Source organism: Monodon monoceros, unplaced genomic scaffold (genome assembly GCF_005190385.1).
Source record: "Monodon monoceros isolate NGI ecotype Baffin Bay Population unplaced genomic scaffold, NGI_Narwhal_1 Super_Scaffold_17, whole genome shotgun sequence".
Classification (NCBI taxonomy): Eukaryota; Metazoa; Chordata; class Mammalia; order Artiodactyla; family Monodontidae; genus Monodon; species Monodon monoceros.
Window position 1 is genome coordinate 15,391,815 of NW_021703773.1, and position 14,420 is coordinate 15,406,234.

The 14,420-nt window shown below is 34.7% G+C and overlaps 1 protein-coding gene across 1 annotated transcript in view; it reads right to left on the reverse strand.

Moving 5' to 3' along the window:
- The window catches only part of SGCZ (sarcoglycan zeta), an 895,164-nt gene that overhangs the window by 434,928 nt on the left and 445,816 nt on the right, over positions 1-14,420 (reverse strand). The gene's annotated exons all lie outside the window — the stretch shown is intronic.

Genomic DNA, 14,420 nt, shown 5'->3' on the forward strand with positions numbered 1-14,420 from the left:
TGCAAAAAAGCGCTAAGCAGAAAATTTAGATTAATGTCATCTTGTTTTGGTAGTGCCCATGGCTATTTTTTTCTTCCTCGTTAAACTTTGTTTTAATGGGTTCAAATTTCTGTGACAGATTTTTGGTCAAGTTGTTTCCATTTAAAAAGTCCTAATTTTAAAAACTAATAACTTAAAATTGCAACACAGAAAACAAATGGTCTATATAACATTCTACTTTTCTTTTGAAGGTTTCAGAATGCATTGTTAACCACTAATCAGTCTTTCACTATTAAACTGAAATGGCCAATTGAGACAAACAGTTCTGAGACAGTTTTTCCACCACTGGCTCAGACTGGGGTGGCAGAAATTGGGGATCATATTTATTTAGCCTTCTGAGCTTCCTGGGCAGACTTGGTGACCTTGCCAGCTCCAGCTCTGCCAGCTGCACTGATTTGATGACACCCACAGCAACTGTCTATCTCATGTCACGAATAGCAAAATAGCCCACAGAAGGATAGTCACAGAAGCTCTCAACACACATGGGCTCGTTAGGAGCCGTTCTACAAGTTTATACTTTAAAACTGGCCTGAATGTATTTTCAAAGGAAAAATCTAATCAAGAGGAGTTCACAATTTTAAAAATGGTCACAAAATATATTGGGAAACACATCATCATCAGTGAGATGCATGAACACAAAAATTTGATATAAAGACATCACTATATGCTGTTAAGGTATTCAGCTCACCAGAAAGGATAACACCTGCAAAGCTGATGGCTCCCAATTACCAACTTCAAAAGCTAAACTGATGAAGTTATAGGAGAAAGTCACTAATCTCCATCATTATAGTGTATTTTAACCATTTCTCTTAGTAATTTATCCATTAAACAAATCAAGATGGATATATGTGATTTGAATAGTATATATATGTATAGATATGTGTGTGTATATATATATATATATATATATATATATGGAGAGAGAGAGAACTGTATCTACATGAAACAACTACAAAAATGACAACATCATGGGTAGTAAGTCACAATGAATGTCTTGAAAATCATTATGATGGAGATCACATGCTTTGTATATTATACAAATCAGAAAGCAGTATCAAAGGATAATGAAAAGATAACTCAAATACATTTCTCAATCATTTAAAAATGCTAAGGAAAATATCACCTAGCAAAACGTGAGAGGCAGATAAAGTGGTACATAGAAAGAAATTTATAATCTTCTTATGTTAAAAAAAATGGGAAGAATAAAATAACTGAGCTAAGCCAAACTTTAGAATATAGTAAAAATACAACAGAATACACACAGAAGTTAAGAGGAAAAAATACAGTTAGTAATAGAAATAAATGAAATAGAAAACAAAGACTAGAAAGAGAAAAATAAGAGCCCAGATTTTTTTTTCTTGAACTGCCTGAGAGAAAAATCATGAATTAAAAAAAAAATACCTTGCAGTTTTTATGTATATTTTTAAAACTGTCAAATGTTATGTTTGAAATGATATTTTATAGTAAATTGACTACTCATGCTGTAAGGACTTACATCTTCCAAAATTGAATACACAATTATAGTTATTTTGGGGGATCCTCAACAGTGAGTTTGGTTTATAACATACTGGAATTATAATTTAAATTAAAATTACATCATTTACATATATCATAGGAAACTAAAAGTAATTTCTTTTGAGTTCTTTTTATACTCAAAATGTCCTTTGCTTGTAATTGAAAAATTAAAACCAAACCATTTTATATTTCTTTCTTCACACATTTTTGTAGCTCATCATTACATATAGGAAAAATAGCTAAAACAGTGTTAACTCATTACAAGTCTCTGAATGCACAGGTTATTAAGGAAAATGTAGCTTTATATCTGATGTTTTACCTTTAGTTCCATTTACTTTCTGGCACTCTAGATGGAAAGAGCAGAAGATTTTATGATCATTCTACTCTTATTGCTCCTGTATTTATATTTAATGTTCTTAAACTGTTTTTAAAGCCTAATCTCTGCAATACTATATTACTTTCAAAATGTCCATCTTATATAAGTGCAGTTACATTCCACATTATCAATAATGCATGAAAAGGTTTCATCAGTCCTGGATTGATAAAGGTCAAAAAAGAGTGAATGTTGAGGCAGGAAATCTGCATAGAAGTGACATTTTTGGATAATGATAAAAAAGCAATTCCTTTTCAATGAATTTCATATTTTAATTTTATTTATTTTCCCTCTGCCTAGAATATTCTCCCTCATGTGTTTCCATGATTCTCTCCTTCACTTCCTTCTCATCTTTTCCCAGCTGTTTTCTCAGTTATCTTTCCTGGTCAATCTATCTAAAATGTCAACTCTATTCCTCTTGCTTTTTCTTATTCCCCTTTCCTTCTTTATTTTTCCTGCTTTGCACTTATAAATATCTAACATGTCATTTATTTCATTAATGTATTTATTATTTTGTCTTTTTCCACCATTAAAATTAACTCCTACAAGGACAGATATTTATGATTATTTTGTTAACCACTGTTAAATCCACTAACTAGAACATAATCTGATAGGCAGTAGAGACCAAAAAATGTTTCTTGAAAAAAATGAAATTACTGTCTTCATTTAGAACAATGAAATCATTTTCAAAAGTGTTTATTTCTCTAATAATAACTGATACTTCAGCCATGATTTAGAAGTGGAATAAAATAAAAATAGATGTGGAAGCTTATTACCGAAGACTTTCTAAGCATAATCAAATAATAATTATTATTTGATAAATATTTGATAAACTACATAGAATTTTCTCAATATGTTGAAACACTTTTATACATGTATTTGTGCATACTGATTATGTATTTTTGTGGGTATACTATATATTCATTACCTTTCTCCCTGAAATGGGAGATCTATATGCATATTTATTTGCACTTTTATGCATATTCATATGAGTCTGTACACATGTATTTATGTGTATAAAAGCAGGAACTAACATTTGCTGTAGTTTTACATTGCTAAACACAGACCCAACTACGATTTAATCTCTGAATAATCCAAGTACCAATTCAATAGAAAGCAGGACCAGAATTCAACTCAAGTCATTCAGACCCCAAATTTCAAATTCCTCACTTTTATTTGTTTCTTTTGTATGTCTATTTTGCCAGCTAGGTTTTGATGAAATACATAAATGTTAATTTACAAACAGTAGCTAATCACCAGAATGAGGCATGGTTTCTTTGCGTATGTATGTTTACTTTATCATTATGTTTAAATGATTCAATTTCAAGCTAATATAATGAAGTGATGTTATTGAATGTTTTAGTCATGTGTTCATTCTATCAGCAAGAGTTAGGAAAAAGTGGAAATAGTAGAGGAAAAGAGAAAGAAATACATTCCCTGATTTTCTCTTTCTCCCTATTCTAAAACTGCTTCTACACAAAGCGTGTCACATTCTCAAACATCTGCTTCACTGAAGACAAAGTTAATGATGTGAGGATGGTTGGTAAGGTGGTTGGCATCATGGAGGTACACTAACTAGTATAATGATGATGATGCTGGTCATCATCTCAGAAATATGACAGCATACGAACCAGCCAATATAGGTTTAAAAAAATAACAGGTGATCCTACTTCTAATGGAGCATGTTTTCAAAAGAACTTGACTGCAATCGTGAAAACACATGTTAAAACTATTAATTAACCTTCTGAGTCAAACAAAGATGAATTCTTAATCTCTATAAAACAAGGCATAGAGCTAGAAATTTAAAACCAGATACAAAAAAACAGGTTTAAATCATATAAAATTTTATTTATTTTATATGTGTATTATATATACATAATTTTATATATGTGTATATATAAACAGTGCATCTAAGTATGCATGCACACATATCTACAATATATTTTTATATATATATTATATATACACACCTGAATGTATATTATACATACATATGTATATATATATATATATATATATATATATATATATATAATATTTAATTTTTTTGCGGTACGCGGGCCTCTCGCTGTTGTGGCCTCTCCCATTGCGGAGCACAGGCTCCGGACGCGCAGGCTCAGCGGCCATGGCTCACGGGCCCAGCCGCTCTGCGGCATGTGAGATCTTCCCAGACCGGGGCATGAACCCATGTCCACTGCGCCACCAGGGAAGCCCAATATTTAATGTTTTAAATGCAACAAAAATTATTCAGTAAAAAGGATCTCCAAAATTATGTTAATAAAATTTTAGTGTTTCCTTACTCTCTTTCAAAAGGTTTTCATTGCCTTTATAGCAACAGAATGGTCACTGAAGCATAACATGATAGGGACGAGTTCTGACTGTATTGATGGACTGATGTTTAAGAAAAATGAATAGCCTCGTGCAACGACTATTTTATTCACGTTTTTGGTGTTAAAAAACAATTGCTGAAAGTCTGTAAAATCTCTAAAGAGCTATATCAACTAAATTATGACATAAAATGAGAGATTGAGAAAAATGTACTTCATCTTTAGTAATCATTCTAAGGCTAAATAAGTGAACGGCAAAGGTTTCCAGTATTTGACCCTAAATACTTTCTTCTGCTCTATACTACTTTAGAGATATAAGGGATTGGAAACAGTACTGAAGAGAAGGCAGGATGAAAATATATATACATACTTTATTTTCCTTTCCTTTTATAAAATCTTCCAAAAATAAAAATTCAGAGAGATGTATAACAAAAACCCAGGTAGATATCATTAAAACTTAATAAAGGCTAATGATTTACTATGTTTACAAAAATTATTTTAAATAAAATGAAGCATTAGCTAGAGCTGAAATCCACATTTTGCTCCTCCAAAAATCACATTTGCCTTCTATGTCTTAGAGGCAACCACTACTCTGAATTTAGTTTGCATCTTTTAATTCAATGTTCACACATGATCTGTAAATTCAGAGTGAGGATGAAATAAAGACTAAGAGTTTCTTTACCACCTACATGCCATGATTGAAAGAATTACAACGAAATGATTTAACTTAACAGAAAAGTGAATCCAAAAAAAATAGAAGACAGAGGTATGGGGAGCACAAAAAATTGGTATAAAAGTGTGAATACCAATTTAATGTACATTTTTTCTCATTTCAATATTAATAATATCTATTTCTGTATTAAGTTAAAAAGAGAACTAAAATTCTAGATAATGATTCCAAGGAAAATAGAGAAGGGGTTTTCTACACACACTGTAATTATTACTTACCCCTAAATCACCCCTTGTCTTACTTAAAAGGAAGAATGAGTTATACAAAAGATTTACATTTATTAGAATAATTCACAGTTAAGGAGCTATTTAAAGATGTAAAGGCAATTGCTGAAAAATTAGAAACATCATATAGAGCTTGGAAATCAGCAAAGGAAAAATATATAAATAAAGTAATATTTCATTAAAGTAAGAAATTAGCACATTGTATTTTTAAATTTCAGATACACAGTCTGTACATGTTATTAAGAAGTCATACAGGAAGAATGAAAATAAAAGAGTAGATAAGCATGTACTTTGTACAATTTATTTTAAAAGTTATTAATCAGTTAATATTCATGTCAAAAAGAAATAAATTTAAGACTGAAAATGCTTTCATGATAGAGAGGCACTGCGGTACTTGACTGAGAAAATATAACCATTATATACCTGCTTCCTCCCAGCCATAACAATTAAAAATAAAAAAATATAATTTTTTATATTTAATTAAAAACAGACAATTAAAAAATAAAAAAATATAAATATTCACAATACTAGTATGAGATTATAATACACATCTATCAGTAATTGAAAGATTAAGCATACAAAAGATTAACAAGGGTATAGAAGATATGAACAATAATAAAATTAGAAAATTTAATTTAATATGTAACTGCACTAGTATGATTTTTGTATGAAGTAAACTAATTCAGATATCAACAATAAAAAATATGATAAAAAAGCAAACTTTTTTGTAAACTGAAAAATATACTCTGCCACACAATGAAGAAGAAAAATTGGTGAATATTATAAATATTAACTAATAAATAACAAAGAAATACTAGACTTCAAAACTTATGGGATTCACTAACCATAAAGGAAAAGTCTGATAAACTGACTTCATCAAAATTAAAATTTGTTTTTCACCCAAAGACATCTTTAAGAGTTTATGTACTTAAGCCACAACCTGGGAAAAAATATTTATAAGACACTTATCTGGCAAATGACTTTTAACCAGAATATATAAAGAACTCACACACACAAAATAATAAAAACACATATGACTCAAATAATAGGTTAGAAAAATAGCTGAACAGACTCTTTACCAAGGAAGAAATATAAATGGTCAAAACCACATTAAAAAATGCTCAACATCTTTACTCCTCAGGGTTATAAAAATTAAAACCACGATTATGTTCCATTTAAATACTCATTAGAAGAGTAAAACTTAAGAACTTTTCACAATACCAAATGTTGGAGAAGATTTGTAAAAACTGAAACTATTATTCATTGCTGTTGAGAAGTTAAACAGCACAAATATGTTGGAAAATTGTTTGGCTGTGTCTTATAAAATTAAACATAAATCTACCAAAAGAGACAACAAGATTTAAAAAATTAAATGCTCATCAGGCAAAAGAGTAGACAGAAAGAAATTGAATTATAGTGGTAAACAGAATTCCTCAGAGGAGCAAATATACTGTAAATTCTGAAGCAACAGAACATGCTTCAAATTTGAGCCATTATAATTTTTGAACTAATTTTATAGAAAGTATTTGAATGTTACCTATCATATAAACTTGCTTGATATGTTCATTCATGCTAAGTCAATTTTTCTGAGTAATCTAGTTTGTAAACCAGACTGTGTAACTTTGTCACTAGGCAAATCAAGAAAGACTGACTTTTGTACCCTCAAAATTCGTATGTTGAAGCCCTAACTTGGAGATAGGGCCTTAAAGAGGTAATTAAAGCTAAATGAAGTCATAAGAGTCAGACTTTAATCCAGTAGGACTGATATCCTTTTAGAAGAGGAAGAGACACCAGAAAAGGCCATGTGAGGATACAAGAAGGTGGCCATCTGCAAGCGGATGAAATGAAGCCTGTAGGAACCTGGATCTCGGACTTTCAGCCTCCCGAACTGTGAGAAAATAAATTCTTGTTGTTTAAGTCACCTAGTCTGTAGTATTTTGTTATGGTAGCCCTAGCAAACTAATACATTTTATATACAAAACATTGCTATAAAACCTGCCGTTCTATGAATAAAAAAAAATCTCTAAGTGTCACATATTGTAAGATTTCCTTTATATACCATTCTTAGAATGACAAATTATAGATGTGGAGATCAGACTAGTTTTTGCTAGAAATTAAGGATGGGGGAGGGGAAGGAATGAGTGTGACTGTAAAGAACAGTATGAGGGAGATCTTGCAGGGGATGGAATCATTCTGCATCTTGATTGTAGTGGTGGTTACACCTTTCTGCACACGCTATAAAATGATATAGAACAATACACACTCATCGGACCAATGTCAAATTCCTGGTTTTGACATTTTACTGTGGTTATATAAGATGTAACATTATGGGCTTCCCTGGTGGCGCAGTGGTTGAGAGTCCTCCTGCCGATGCAGGGGACACGGGTTCATGCCCCGGACCGGGAAGAACCCACATGCTGCGGAGCAGCTGGGCCCGTAAGCCATGGCCGCTGAGCCTGCGCGTCCGGAGCTTGTGCTCCGCAACAGGAGAGGCGACAACAGTGAGAGGCCCGCGTACCGCAAAAAAAAAAAAAAAAAAAAAGATGTAACATTATAGGTAACTAAGTAAAGAATACACAGATTATCTCTGTACTACCTTTGTAATTTCCTGTGAATGCATAATTATTTCAAAATTAAAAGATTTTTTTAAAAACACCTGCCATTCTGGTTGAAATAAATGGTACCTCTTTAGCTTTTGACAAGTTTGGATCCCTGATCAAAATCACATGAAGAAAATCTTATTAGACATCATCACTGGATGAGGGATCTGCAGTGCCACAAGAAGCTTTATGCTCCAACTGGCAAATTCTCTTCTTTGTTTGATGTATTAATGTATATCCATTTGAAAAAAGATATAGATATGGAGATAAATACAAAAAGTATAAAGATAGACTGATTAGAAAATGTAAGTCCAGGGGCTTCCCTGGTGGCGCAGTGATTGAGAGTCTGCCAATGCAGGGAACATGGGATCGTGCCCCAGTCCGGGAAGATCCCACATGCCGCGGAGCGGCTGGGCCCGTGAGCCATGGCCGCTGAGCCTGCGCGTCCGGAGCCTGTGCTCCGCAATAGGAGAGGCCACAACAGTGAGAGGCCCGCGTGCTGCCAAAAAAAAAAAAATTAAAATGTAAGTCCAGATGGCAGAAACAAAGTTCTGGGGGGGGGGGGGAAGTGGCAGTATATGTTCATATGCATACAGGAGTGGAGAGAAGGGGTGGGAAAGAATAAGCAAAAGTTAGTAAAATCAATTAGAATATTAAACTGCAATTACTCCTTGCGTGTTCTAATTTGTTCCTTTTCCCCTATTAAATGTTATGGGTTTTTTTGTTTTTGTTTTTTTGCGGTACGCGGGCCTCTCACTGTTGTGGCCTCTCCCGTTGCAGAGCACAGGCTCCGGACACGCAGGCTCAGCGACCATGGCTCACGGGCCCAGCCGCTCCGCGGCATGTGGGATCTTCCCGGACCGGGGCACGAACCCGTGTCCCCTGCATCGACAGGCAGACTCTCAACCGCTGCACCACCAGGGAAGCCCTAAATGTTATGTTTGAAGATACCTGAAGCCTTGGCTAGTATTTTTTCGATACATGACATGGTTAGAGTAAGGGAATCTGGAACAACATTCAGCCGGAAACAATTCTAAGTAAACATTTGATCCACTGATACTACATTCTGGAAAGCATCACTAAGACCCTTTTTTGCATGTCATCCCTCTGATACCAGGAACTGTGGCCAGCATGTTCATCACTGCATCTCCATTATTTAGGATTTATGTTTATCTCAGGAAGGTCAACAAATATTTGTTGAATTAGAACTGAATAGTTGTTAAAAGCAATTAACAATTGTATTTTCCAATTAACAAAATGGATAAATATGGTGTTCCTGTTCAATTCAACAACACTTGTAGAATGGTATTTCACTACTCATTTGTTTTACCATGTCTTCTCTACTTTCTCTTTGCTCTGTGTGGATGACCCCGTCTATCTTTACTTCTCCATTTTAGTGTACATATGACATACTTGTAAATATTACATACTTTCACTTTCTTTCCCTTCTGGGCCAGTCTGTTATTAAATTCTACTTCTCACAAAATCTCCAAAATCAATATAAAATTTTAAAAACTAAAATGCTTAGCCAATCCGAGTTTTGTTTTTACTGCAATGTATTCCTCCACTGGATACTCTCCTGAATCTTTCTCCCCAATATATCTAGACCATCTCCAACTCATTATCATGCTAATACGTTTAAATATCTATTGTATCAAATCACATGCCTTTTCCATTCTTGATAACATTAATGTGTCCTATGATACTAAAATGAAGTATGCTTAATGAAACCAAAAATTAAAATGAATCTCAAGCATAACTGTGATTCCAGTAGAACTTGTTAAGCCTTTACTTTAGAAGTAATATTACTTCTGAACTCAGTCTTAATGCCAACGGAACCACACTATACTCAGGTTATTTAAGTGATAACAGAATCCAGGTCCTTTCTTCCTCGCTTTCTCACTCTGTAACTCTCTCCTCACAGCCTGTAAGCCCATCCTTGCCCGCAGCCCTCACTCTAATTAAAGTAAGTTGGGATATCGCCAGCCCTGCTGAGAACAGTATTCTGAGTGTAGACTCCCTGATTCTACGCCCTTCTCAGCTCCAACTTCATTACCCACTGATTCTTCTCTCAGTATAGCAGCTAAGAAAAAATAGATAAAGAGATAAAAAATGGATGACTGATGCTGTATGGAAGAGATAAAACAGTAGTGGGGAAAATAGTTCAAAATGGTTTCAATTTCTTTAAGCCTTTTGCACGATCAGGAAGCTGCTAAAGTTCAGTCAGACCAGTTTGCAGGCTAAGCCCCTCACACTCACCGGAGGAGTAGTCAGCAAAGCAGTGGGGTCAGACAGTGAGATTTAGAAGCAGATGACTGGGCTTCTATTGCCATTTACTGATAGGGTGATTCTAATAAGTAACTTAACCTCTTTATTTTTTATTTATATATTTATTTATTTATTTTTGCGGTACGCGGGCCTCTCACTGTTGTGGCCTCTCCCGTTGTGGAGCACAGGCTGTGGACGCGCAGGCTCAGCGGCCATGGCTCACGGGCCCAGCCGCTCCGCGGCATGTGGGATCTTCCCGGACCGGGACACGAACCCGCGTCTCCTGCATCGGCAGGAGGACTCTCAACCACTGCGCCACCAGGGAAGCCCCTATTTATTTATTTTTTAACATCTTTATTGGAGTATAATTGCTTTTCAATGGTGTGTTAGTTTCTGCTTTATAACAAAGTGAATCAGCTATACATATACATATATCCCCATATCTCCTCCCTCTTACGAAGAAATAGAAAATATAAACAGACCAATCACAAGCACTGAAATTGAGACTGTGATTAAAAATCTTCCAACAGACAAATGACCAGGACCAGATGGCTTCACAGGTGAATTCTATCAAACATTTAGAGAAGAGCTAACACCTATCCTTCTCAAACTCTTCCAAAATATAGCAGAGGGAGGAACACTCCCAAACTCATTCTACGAGGCCACCGTCACCCTGATACCAAGACCAGACAAAGATGTAACCAAAAAAAGAAAACCACAGGCCAATATCACTGATGAACATAGATGCAAAAATCCTCAACAAAATACTAGCAAACAGAATCCAACAGCACATTAAAAGGATCATACACCATGATCAAGTGGGGTTTATCCCAGGAATGCAAAGATTCTTCAATATACACAAATCAATCAATGTGATACACCATATTAACAAATTGAAGGAGAAAAACCATATGATCATCTCCATAGATGCAGAAAAAGCTTTCCACAAAATTCAACACCCATTTATGATAAAAACCCTCCAGAAAGTAGGCATAGAGGGAACTTACCTCGACATAATACAGGCCATATATGACAAACCCACAGCCAACATCATTTTCAATGGTGAAAAACTGAAACCATTTCCTCTAAGATCAGAAACAAGACAAGGTTGTCCACTCTCACCACTATTATTTAACCTCTTTAAACATATCTCTTCCTCTCTATAATGGGGAAAAAACCACACATGCAAGATTTGAGGCACGACAAACAAAATACTTTGTGTAAGTCTTTATAAACTAGAACTCACTCTAAACTGTAATTTTTTTTTTTTTTTTTTTATAGTTCAGGCACAAGAAACTAAGCACTGTATTTTCCTTATACTGGCAGTATAACTAATGGTCTAGCAATGATGTCTTGGATATCATGCTCTAAAACACATTTTTTAAATCTTATCTACAGATTTCATGGATTGTACATAGGTTTCCAATGTTAAACACATATTAACCATGTATTTCAGATTATTTGACATCTGATGATTTACTGGCCCTGGAGAGAATGCCCCACACAAGGCTAGCTAATTCCTAGAGGTACTAAACAACTCACTTGTAAGCATATCTTTGATATGCAAACCAGTCAGTCAGGAGCCCATACCCACAACAGATCCTTTGGCTCTCGGAAGGCTTATACTCTGGGCCACTATCCACCTATTCTATCATCCCAGAGACAGAGATCAGCCAATTAGTGACAGTCCTTACAGCCCAGAATCTGCCAAAATTACTCTAACTATCCAATCCTAAACCTGCTAAGCCTGCTACCCTTGCCCATTCCTTCCCATTGTAACCACAATTAAGTCTTTGGCCCATGTTTTCCCCTTACTCCTTTCCTCATGACCCTGGTGCTTCCCTGTGTGGCCTTGAGTGGCATGCTGTTCTTCCCTGTTTCTAAGAACCTGTGACTATAAAAACTTCTCCTTTCATGACAGTGTCTGTATATTTTACCACACCTGTTAGCAAACAAGTCCTGGGTAACCTTAAAAGAATAATTATGCTCTTTGAACATTTTCTGTCAAGTATTTTCTTGTTTTACAAGATTTTAATTCTTTAAATAGGGACTATTGATCACTTTTTTTGTAATTCCAACTTGTTTACAAAAATATTTTAAATGAATTTGTATAAATGCAGATATGTTCAGATGAAGGAAACATGGAGAATTTAAATAATCATAACATTAAAACATATCTGTAAGAATGCACAGAGGACCATAGGATTAATTTTAACTTAGTTGTGAAAACTTGATGTAAAATAGAATGAGTGAAAAGTAATTTCAAGGCTTTGGAATCATATTTGTTAATTATATACCCATGAATTTCTTATTTTTCTCCTCCTTTGACTAGACACTTGTCTGAATAGTGAATCAAAGCAGAAAATAAACCTACACCAGAAAGATTTTTTTTATCCTCTTCTATCTTCAGTCCATAAATCAGTTAATGGAGAAAATGAACTAGTTTTCTAAACTATTGTGTTTACCATTTATGTACCTTGAAAGGACTTTGGCATAATAACAGAAGCAGCAATCATGGATTCTGTTACACATGAAGTCAGAGGAGAGTGTCACAGGTTCTGAACATAAATTAATGAAATAAAACAGGAAATGTCAAAATGCATTGCTACTGCAGTAGCTGGCTTAAAAAAAAGGCTATGACAAGGTTATGTTGTGTTATCAAGACTGAATTCCCAAGAATGTGAGTTGAGGTAAAAAATAAGAATAGAAGACAGGTATCTGTAAAAATATAATAAAATACTAGGAATCTACCACTGAATAATAAATGGTAAGAAAAGTCCAGCAACAAGAAGTCAGAGTACTTGACTCTCTTAATCTAAACAAAGTACAAAGAAATGCTATAATAAAGAATATATATGCATTTGCCCAGAAATTTTACAACAAAGTGCATCTTTTTAAATCTTCCAAGAGGCATAATGAAGGTCTGACACCCCAGGGAACTTAGTATTGTTGCCATAGTCCATAAGTATTTACCCAACATTCTTTTTCTAAATGCCTAATGTATGAATAGAATATTAAAGGGATATTATAACCACATTCACTTACACTGATACATGAAGAGACAATTCAAATGTGTTGTTTCTGTACCACCACCTTCTCCAAACACCCTCCTCCACAATATAAACTATGTTGGAAAATACAGTATTTAATAAGAAAAACTGTCTACTATTCTATTTAATGGTAATAAGTAGTCCTACTTAAAGTCTGGTATTTTCTCATCATTCATTGTTATAACAGAAATTTATATGTATTTTACCATGATTAAAAATATAAAAACATTCAATAATTACATAAAATGTGATAAAGCTACTTTTATCTTGCTCAACTCGGTATGGGAATGAGAGTTCTGGTCCATCAAATACTGAATAATACCTTGTGTATACAGTAAATAGAGTATCAACTTCAGAACAGTAAGACTACAAAAAATAAACTTAGTTTATCCAAATAAGCATTCGTCATAGAAGATATAAAGACTGAAGCCAGGCATATAAATTTTTCACTCTAAAGTACCTCACAAAAAGATTTGAGAAGAAATGAAGGTGAAACATTGATTTTGATGCTTTCTCAGAAGTATACCTAGTACCTAGCAGAATGCCTAACCCAAAGTAGATGATTCAAAATTTTTCTGAATTATTGAATGATATTAATTAAATATATCACTGCAACATGTCATGGAAACACAAATGACGGAAATTTTTACTTTATGCTCTAAGGCAGGGTTAGTTGATGACAATCAACCTGAGAAGGAATTTATCATGGGTGGAGGCAGCAAGAATGAGTACAGCCATTCCAGCCTGAGTGAGAATCATGAGGAAAAGCACCGAGGCATGCATCAAAGTCCATTATAAACCCTAGAACTTTTGATAAGTGTAGATGAATACAGTGATCGAAAGCAGACTGAGGACTTCGCTGGTGGCACGGTGATTAAGAATCCGCCTGCCAGTGCAGGGGACACAGGTCTGAGCCCTGGTCCAAGAAGATCCCACATGCCGCAGAGCAACTTAGCCCATGCGCCACAACTACTGAGCCTGCACTCTAGGGCCCGCGAGCCACAACTACTGAGCCTGTGCACCACAGCTCCTGAAGCCTGCACACCTAGAGCCCGTGCTGTGCAACAAAGAAAAGCCACTGCAATGAGAAGCCCATGCACTGCAACGAAGAGTAGACCCTGCTCGCTGCAACTAGAGAAAAGCCTGCATGCAGCAACGAAGACCCAACGCGGCCAACAGTATATAAATTAATTTAAAAAAGAAAAAGAAAGCAGACTGAGATTTAACGAACATTCCACCTCAGTTTGTGATGTCTACTCTGCAGTTATGCCTTCATCTAAATTTCTTCAGATCA